The sequence below is a fragment of the Chenopodium album genome, chromosome 3 (genome assembly GCF_948465745.1).
Source record: "Chenopodium album chromosome 3, dcCheAlbu1.1, whole genome shotgun sequence".
NCBI classification, from domain to species: Eukaryota; Viridiplantae; Streptophyta; class Magnoliopsida; order Caryophyllales; family Amaranthaceae; genus Chenopodium; species Chenopodium album.
Window position 1 is genome coordinate 76,678,597 of NC_137836.1, and position 10,260 is coordinate 76,688,856.

Below are 10,260 nucleotides of genomic sequence, written 5' to 3' on the forward strand. Positions count from 1 at the left end.
CGTTGATTCCCTTATACTCTGTTCAACATAGTACAACACATCATGGGGGTTGCCTATGATTTTAGTAGTGGATAACTGCTCAGGGCATAACCACCCAACTTTACAAGGAGAATCAGTGTCAGTTAAGTGCTCCTGTAGTGCTCTGCGTGCATGAACATTGATTAATTTATCAGATGTAGGATAATCACCATCAATTTGAATAACTTGAAAAAAGTATAGATTATGTGGGCATTGAAGTACCTCATGAATGTTTGAATGAGGGAAATGTTAAGCTTTGCACCACGTAGAAATTCCTTCACATCTTCTTTGTTGATCCATGCAATTGCATCCTCATCATAGTGGAACATTGCCTTAGGAAGTGCAACTTCCATGGGATCGACCAAATGACAAGCACGGTTGTGAAGAAAGGTCATGTCAGTAGAGAGCGATTGAAGAACAATGTCTTCAACAAGTGGAGTAGGTGGCATGGGTGAACCTTTCGAAGAGTGCAACTTCGACGCTTGTGAACTCTTGGACTGTTGTTCACTTAGCTTCTTCTTAGGTTGATCAATTCTTTTATGCTTCTCCACCCTCTTTCTCTTTGAAGTTTTTCTTCCATTGGAAATCTGAAATAGTTTGAGAAATAATAAGTTTCAACTCACAATCACTTATAATAGCCAAGTGAGTAGCCATTTCGGGTCAAAATGGCTTTTTTTGATGAATTGGACCCAAAAACTTAGAACTTGGCGATTTTTATGTAATTTAAAATTACAAACACTTATAAATATGTGATTATGGGTTATTTTGAGATGCAAGGAGTTTATAAGTTGAGAAATGAAGAAAATAGTCATGTGAGTAGCCATTTCGGGTCAAAATGGCTTTTTTTGATGATTTGGACCCAAAAACTTAGAACTTGGCGATTTTTATGTAATTTCAAATGACAAACACTTATAAATATGTGATTATGAGTTTTTTTGAGATGCAAGGAGTTTATAATTTGAGAAATGAAGAAAATAGTCATGTGAGTAGCCTTTTCGGGTCAAAATGGCTTTTTTTGATGAATTTGACCCAAAAACTTAGAACTTGGCGATTTTTATGTAATTTCAAATGACAAACACTTATAAATATGTGATTATGAGTTGTTTTGAGATGCAAGGAGTTTATAAGTTGAGAAATGAAGAAAATAGGCAAGTAAGTAGCCATTTCGGGTCAAAATGGCTATTTTTGATGAATTGGACCTAAAAACTTAGAACTTGGCGAATTTTATGTAATTTCAAATGACAAACACTTATAAATATGTGATTATGATTTGTTTTGAGATGCAAGGAGTTTATAAGTTGAGAAATGAAGAAAATAGTCATGTGAGTAGCCTTTTCGGGTCAAAATGGCTTTTTTTGATGAATTTGACCCAAAAACTTAGAACTTGGCGATTTTTATGTAATTTCAAATGACAAACACTTATAAATATGTGATTATGAGTTGTTTTGAGATGCAAGGAGTTTATAAGTTGAGAAATGAAGAAAATAGGCAAGTAAGTAGCCATTTCGGGTCAAAATGGCTATTTTTGATGAATTGGACCTAAAAACTTAGAACTTGGCGATTTTTATGTAATTTCAAATGACAAACACTTATAAATATGTGATTATGAGTTGTTTTGAGATGCAAGGAGTTTATAAGTTGAGAAATGAAGAAAATAGTCATGTGAGTAGCCTTTTCGGGTCAAAATGGCTTTTTTGATGAATTTGACCCAAAAACTTAGAACTTGGCGATTTTTATGTAATTTCAAATGAAAAACACTTATAAATATGTGATTATGAGTTGTTTTGAGATGCAAGGAGTTTATAAGTTGAGAAATGAAGAAAATAGTCAAGTGAGTAGCTAATTTACCTCCTTATTAATCAACTTCACCCATGCACGTGGCCAATCAACGAAGCTACCTACAGCTTGCCAAAGCGCTGTTATCTCAACCTACTCTATCGGTACGGGTAGTGGGATGTCTTCAAACCCCGCAACCACTGAATCGATCCCAACCGAGTAATGATGTGGCCCCGCCGTAGCACCCGTCGTCGGTTGGGCACTACCATACGCCACCAAACTCAACACGGTACTATTTGCATGCCCCGGAGATAGAAGTGCACACCGGGTGTCTTCCTACACAAGTATATATATAAAAAGAAGATAGTTAAATAGGACTTTTACAACAGCATAGATATAACAAAATTCATTAAGGTAGAGGGTTACAAATCACCTGTAACTCTGGAAATTCATGCGGTGTTGGATTTTCAAGCTCCCTCGAGTCCGCATGTGTAGGAGTAGGAACCTGCAACAGTACATCAATCATTGCACCTAAAATCTCAATTAACTCGGTATTTTAAAACTTTTAATAACCCAATTGATTTTACCTGAGGTGGCACATCTTCACCACGTATCTCATCTCCTCCATGTCTATCACCTTCTCCTTGTCCTTTTGGTTCAGAACATGAGTCGACCGGGGTACGAGTGAGGAACGGAAAAGTCGGTAAGTTCATCAGCTTCGCCCAAGCATTCAATTCACCAACTAACTCGTTGCGTACTTGTTCCTTAATTGATGCCACCTTGGCATCCAACTCCCCCGGTGAGTTAACACTGGCTCGAGATCTACCCGATTTTGTGTATTCGGGACCTATCACCTTATTCCATCCAAGCAATGACCCTCCCGAACCTACTACTCATCCTGGATGGTATGGCCTTCCCAAAGCCATGGTGAAAGGGTCATTCTCCCTACTTGGTTCAAATTTTCCCTCCACCATCTCTTGAGTGTGCTCAAGCTATAGCATAAGGAAAAATGAGGTCAGTAAAACAGTTAATGGTTTGTACAGTGATTAGATGCAAAAGTGACTTAATTTCAACAATTCATAGGTAACTTACTAGCTTATCCGCCAGTTTTTTGGCTTCCGGACCCTTGATGAACCATTTTCCGGTTTTCTTATCAAACGAATGGAGAGAACAAAAGAAATCACCGGCACGACTCACCAATGTAGTGATCGTGGAACTAGAGGGTTCCTTCAATGCCACTAGAAGCGCTTTAGGGTATAAACCCGAAGCGGCCCACTCAGGTCTCTTTTCAGCAAAAGTCTTAGGACCCATACGATGGACGTATTCCTTCTTTTCTGCATTCGCTTGATTTTGCTCTCGAAGTTCCTACAAAACAAAAAATGTTAGTCTCATTAATACAAAAAGTGTCAAGCTATTATTCAATTGACATCAGATTTACACAAACTTACAATGGCTTTCTTTTGACTCTTCATTCTAACGAACTCTTCCCAATCATCTTTTGAGACGGTTATCCTCTTTGGCATTTTTTGACTTTGTTTGCACCTTCTTCTTCTTATGGATCCACCGATTAGTCAACTTGGTCTTAAAGCCTCTGAATCTTTCCCCTAATAAAGAGACAAACACCCTTTTCTTCTCGGGATCATTAGGAATAGAAAACTGCCTCTGCAAGCACAAATTAAAACCGATTATTAGTTTCTATTTAAAAACAATCATAAGGTTAAGGTATCTTAAATTGTCTAAATGTGCCAAAAACACACTTACCCTTATATCATCCCAAAATGCTTGAATCAAACCCGGAGGTACTTGCCGCATTACAAGTGTAATGGGGATTTTCCGCGAACATAAGCCAACTTGATTAGCATATTGTCGACGCCATTTGGGCCCGGGTTAGCCTTTGTTGTCATAATCCAAGACCATGGGACCGTCCGGTTTCTTAAAGCTTCTCGTCGGACCCCTCCTTTTTCTTTCAGACGGTGCCTTTTCCCCCCCTCCACCACCTGTGTTGTTTTCATCTTGTCCTTGGCCTTGACTTTCAGGAGTCGGGTTCTCACCAACAATCTCACGTGCTGTATTTACAATGGCCGGTGCACGTTCAGCTGACATTTCAAAATCGTCAAGCCTACGCTCGAACTCATCTTGAGCCTGATCCTCTGGCTCACCCAAGTCATCCTCCTTATTCACATCATAAGGAGCATCACTATCATCGGAGTCGTCATCCTCGTACTCGTCCTCATACTCATCATCGTCAATGTCCTCTACCAAACGAGGATCATGATCGTCCGCCATGAGATATAAGCACCTGTCAAAGCAATCATAAAACAATATTAGTGTATAGTAAAGTATATGCATGATAGTTATTATGGTTATGTAGAAGCTATTTTAGCCATTTTCACCTACTTATTATGGTCCTATAACCTTGTATATGCATGATAATGAGTACAAAATGCCAATTTCAATCTACATATGGAAAATAGGTTGTTAGAATGAATAAATGTTAGTTCATACACAAAACAAAGGAGTTGGGTTAAGTAGAAGCTATTTATGCCAGTTTCACCTACTTATGGTCCTATAACCTTGTATATGCATGATAATGAGTACACTTAGGCAATTTCAAACTACAAATATATCATTTTCGCATACTTATGCTCCTATATACATGATAACTAAACTATATTTGCAATGAAACCATTACTAACTTTTAATCAAACTACCTCATTCTGAAATTCCTTCGTTGTGGTCTGATCGCATATAACCTGCTTCGTTGTCTATAATCATTTAGTACTCCAGGTCTAGGAACAGTGAAAGGTGCTGAATCATCAAACGCATCATATTCTTCCTCATCCTCAACATCTCCAATGCCTAAGATTCTTCTTTTGCCAGCTAGCACTATAGACCATTTTGAATCCATTGGGTCAGTTACGTAGAACACTTGCTTAGCTTGAGATGCAAGGATAAATGGTTCCGCACTATCATTCAAGTGGCCAAGATCTACAAGAGTAAAGTCCTCATGTTTGACGTTACGCCTGATATTATCAACCCACTTACACTTGAAAAGAGCAACCGTGAAGTCACAATAATCAAGCTCCCATATTTCTTGAATTCGACCATAGTATGACAACTCTGCATCGACAGGTGATTTATCCTTAGAACTTGCAAACTCCCTTGACGATGCCACAAGAGTTACACCACTGTTTTGGGTGGAGGAAGATTTCAAATCACGAGCCTCGGTCCAAAAAGTGTACCCATTGATGTCATATCCCTCAAATGAATGGACATCATCCCTAGGACCGTACGCAAGCCACCGTACTGTATCGGTCACATTAGTATCATTCAATCCACTCATTACTCGTTCACGAAACCAATCAACAAATTTCTTATTATGCAACTTCATAAGTGCCCTTTCACCTTTGGATGGAAATTCGGCACGCAAACAAGCCATGTGCTCGTCTAAATATGGGTGCACATCTGAAACATGGTGCAACACATAAAGGTGTGCTTGTAAGAACTGATCTCGGTCTGGTGACATTCGTTTCGACCCAATTGTGCCATGACCATCAAGTCTACCTTCATGTCTAGAAGTAGGAAGACCAATAGGTTGAGCAAGGGCTATGTAGTCCACCACAAAGTTACCTATTTCCTCACCCACTGTCCCTTGCATTATACTTCCTTCAGGTTGGGCTCGGTTCCGTACTTTATCTTGTAATGTACCCATGTGTCTTTCAAAAGGGTAGCACCACCTCATGAACACTGGACCGCACAACTTAATCTCACGCACCAAATGAAGAACCAGATGAACCATTATGTCAAAAAATGAGGGTGGGAAATACATCTCAAATTTGCACAAAGTCACAACCACATCAGCTTGCAAAGCATCTAGTGTACAAGGATCAAGAACTTTGCTACAAATTGTATTGAAAAACGAACAAAGGCTTGTAATCGTTTCCCTCACGTGTTTCGGTAGAATACCACGGATTGCAATCGGTAGGAATACTTGCATCATGATGTGACAATCATGGGATTTCATACTTGTCAGCTTCAATTCTCCATTTAAGGTTACAAATCTTTTCATGTTAGATGAGTACCCTGATGGAACCTTAATGCCGTACAAACATGCACAAAACATACGCTTCTCTACCCTTGACAATGTATAGCAAGCCGGGGGTAAATAATTCTTTTCATCCTTCCCTTTACCCTTAACTTTCTTCTTTGACGCATCTTTGGCCTTTCCCTTTCCCTTGCTCTTCTCCTTCCCTTTTTTTGAAACACTTTCATCTTCTATTCTCGGCTCCTTTCCCTTTCTGACCTTTTCTTGAGGCCACAATTCTGGACGAATCCCCATCTCTTGCAAATCTAACCGTGCACCCTTTCCGTCCTTTGTTTTGCCTGGGATATTCATAAGCGTCCCCAAAAGAGCATCACACACATTCTTCTCTATATGCATCACATCAAGACAATGCCTAACGTCATGTTCTCTCCAGTACGGCAGCTTCCAAAAGATTGATTCTTTCTTAAACAGAGCAGCTGAGACCATAGTTTTTTCTGATTTTCCAAACACCGCTTGTATCCCTTTCACCCGAGCACTAATCTCAGCACCAGTCAATGGTCTAGGCGCAGTATCCTCTTCCACGGTTCCATCGAAAGCCTTTTTCTGCCTACGGTACGGGTGATCACGCCTAAGGAACCTTCGAGTCCGTAGGTACACATCTTTGTGAGAATGAGTCAGGTATACGCTTGATGTGTCATCAATACATATGGGGCATGCTTTTTTCCCTTTGACCTTGTACCCACACAAGTTGCCATATGCAGGGAAGTCATTCATGGTCCACATAAGGGCTGCACGCAATGTGAACATCTCGTTCTGATGAGCATCGAAAACGGAAACCCTTTCGTCCCACATCTTTCTCAAGTCGTCAATATGCGGCGCAAGGTAAACATCTATGTCGTTTCCAGGTTGCTTAGGACCAGTTATTAGCAATGAAAGCATTACATACTTACGTTTCATGCACAGCCAAGGAGGCAAATTATAAATCACTAAAAGTACCGGCCATGTGCTGTGTTGGGTACTAAGAGTGCCAAATGGATTCATCCCGTCCGTGCACAACCCAAGCCTTAAATTTCTGACTTCATTACCAAATTCCTCAAACTTCAAATCAATGTTCTTCCACTGTGGAGAGTCAGCTGGATGCTTCAGCATTCTGTTTTTCTTTCTTCCCTCTGCATGCCACCTCAAGTTTTTAGCGTCTTTTGGTATTGAGAACAGACGCTTAAACCTTGGAATAATGGGAAGATACCACAACACCTTAGCAGGAGGTCCCTCCGTGCCAGGATTGCAACTCATGCGCTTGTACCGCGACCGCTTGCATCGTGGACACTCCTGCAGTTTTTCATACTCATTTCGATACAAAATACAGTCATTAGGACATGCATGTATCTTCTTATACTCCAAACCAAAGGGACACATGAGCTTCTTTGCATAATAATAAGACTTAGGAATTTCATTCCCATCAGGCAACATATCACTTAATGCGGTCAACAAAGAAGTAAAACTGATGTCCGTCCACCCATGCTTCGACTTAATGTTGAAAAGTGTTAGCACGGCCGATAGTTTGGAGTATTTTTTGCACCCGGGATACAAAGGATTTTTGGAAGACTCCGATAATAATTCAAACACTTCACCTTCAACACCTTGCAACATCTCATCCACTTGTTCATCCTCGACCTCATCCGCCTGATCTTCATCGGCTCCATCCTCACCATTATCAACAATATACTCATCATTCTCGTATTCCTCGTCCACATGAATCTCATTGCTTCTAACACGCACATCATTCCGATCAAGATCCCCACTGTACTCTCCACTTTCTCCGTGCCAAATCCACACATGGTAAAATTGCCTAAACCCACGACATAATACATGATCTCTAATGATTTCAACACTATCGACCACATTCACACAATTACAATCAACACAAGGACAATAAAGGCCTTTGCCTCCCAGTGTGCGTTGATAAGCTAAAGCCCTCTCGCAAAACTCTTGAACCCCATTCCAAAATTCCAATGTATCGCGTCTACCATACATCCAACCACGATCCTTCTCCATTTAGTAAATTGTCTCTAAACATATATATAGCACCATATAATTATAATGTGTAAGTGCTACATATTTTATGTAAATCAAATTCAAGTACAAAACGTGAATATACCATTCATATAGTGAAAAAATGCATGTTTCCAAAGGGTCCTTATCACTCCAACCTAACCCATCCTTGAATGTCTACTCTCACTAGTGAATGTATGTCAACTTTCCAATTTTAAGGAAAATCCGGCAGCATTTCCCCCTAGTTCTCCAAGTACACGATGTAGATAATTAATTACCCACATATGTACCCAGAGAACATAGTGAGGAAATGGTAAGCCGAGATGTTCCTTAAAATCGAAAAGAAAACATACATTCACCACCTAAGTGAGAGTACACATTCAAGAACAGTCCCAACCGGGGAATATTCAAGACTTTCTCCTAATGAGAAAGCCTTGAACGGGTATCTAGGCATATGATGATGCAATTCAAGTATTCTATACATTGTTGTATTTATTTGCAATTAAACAATACACAAGTTGCAATTTCATGAATACACTTTTATTAAATGGATGAATAGAAAGAAATATAGCTAAGTAAAGTTTAGTAGTCATACCAATATAGCAACTACCCACTTGAGCTCAATATGTACATAGTCCTCAAGCTAATTAAACTCTTGCTTCAATTCACATATGAATCTATATATTAAAAAAACAAAAATTAGCAACGTAACTAATTCTCTAATATATTCACAAATCTCTAATGTATTCACAATTCTCTAATTTATTCACAACTAATTAAGTGGCAATATCACTATTTCTCTAATTTATGCACAATTCTCTAATTTAATCACAATTCTCTAAATTATTCACAAATCTATAATGTAATCACAACTAATTAGAAGCAAGGTCACTAATATACACATTAAAACATACAAAAACTCGACTAAGGAACAAGGTAATGCAAAATTACTAATATATTCAATCGAGGATCAAGAGTCAAAGCATTCAATCACAATAATTTGACTAAGAAATCACCATCTGGAACAAAAAGAAAAGTGCATGGAGAAAAATAAACTCACTCTTTTTCACCAAGCTTCACTGTAGTTCCTCCGTATTCACGGTATCCCCTTCTTTGACAGCAACAGGAATATGATTCCCCGTCTTGTCACGAAGGCCAGGTCCAACAGCAAGAACTTTGCCAGAATTCAGCTGAAATCGAATCCAAGCAACAAAATTCAGTAATAAATCCTTAAACTGATTCAATTATCAAAAACCAAACTCCCCAAAACAAGGCATCATAAACAAATTTCACAGCCAGCAATGTAGCACAAACATACAATTTTAATCCCAACAATGTAGCACAATTTTAATCTAAAATAAGATGAACCCATTAATTTTCTTTGCATTTCATATACAATCTAAGCACAATTTTAATCTAAATAAAATAAGACGAACCCATTAAATTGAAAAGATGAACTTACCCTAAATTAGTTGGAGGTGGAAGAAGACCCTCGCTGTGAGGAGGCGGTGCGCGCTGGTGGAGGTGGAGGCGGTGCGCGCTGGTGGAGGTGGAGGCGGTGCGCGCTGCAGTTGTTGTTGTTTGTTTGTTTATGAAAAGACCCTCGCTGGTGGAGGAGGCGGTGCGCGCTGGTGGAGGTGGAGGCGGTGCGCGCTGGTGGAGGTGGAGGCGGTGCGCGCTGCAGCTGTTGTTTGTTTCGCACAGAGAAAGGTGGTGGAGGGCAGGGTAGGGCAGGGAGATTCACGGCGGTGGTTTTCGACACCTGGAAGCGCCGGTGAAGGTGGCGGCTGTGGTGGAGGGAAAAGGTGGAGGCACGACAAAGAAGCTAAGGGATGAATACGAATGAAGGGAAGGGAAGGGAAGGGAAGGAAAGAGAAAGAGAGGAAGAAAAGAGGAAAGACGCGGTTTTTTTTGTTTTGAATATGGCACCGGTTTGAAAGGCACCGGTTCAAACCGGTGCCTTTTTGATTTTTGGCACCGGTCCAGGCTGAACCGGTGCCTTTTCTCTTTTGGTAAAAAGCCGCCCAATTCTAGACCGGTTTTTGGCACCGGTTTAGGCTGAACCGGTGCCATATGGGGGGTGCCTAATGCTTTTTTTCTACTAGTGATTAGTAGATAATTAATCATGTCTTTAAGAATATAATTGATGTTATAAAGTTTTAAGTAAGGGTATTTTTGTAATTTTATTAATTTTTTTACTAAATATGGAAAGGTTTGGAAATGTTGCACATAATCTTTAGCGTCCATTTTTGGTAAAAGTTGCAGATAATAATGGTTAACGGAGGTAGTACTATACAAAAACAGGGCACACTAGCTCCATGGCTGCCACGTGTCCTTGTTTTAGGTTTTTTTTATTTTTATTATTTTTC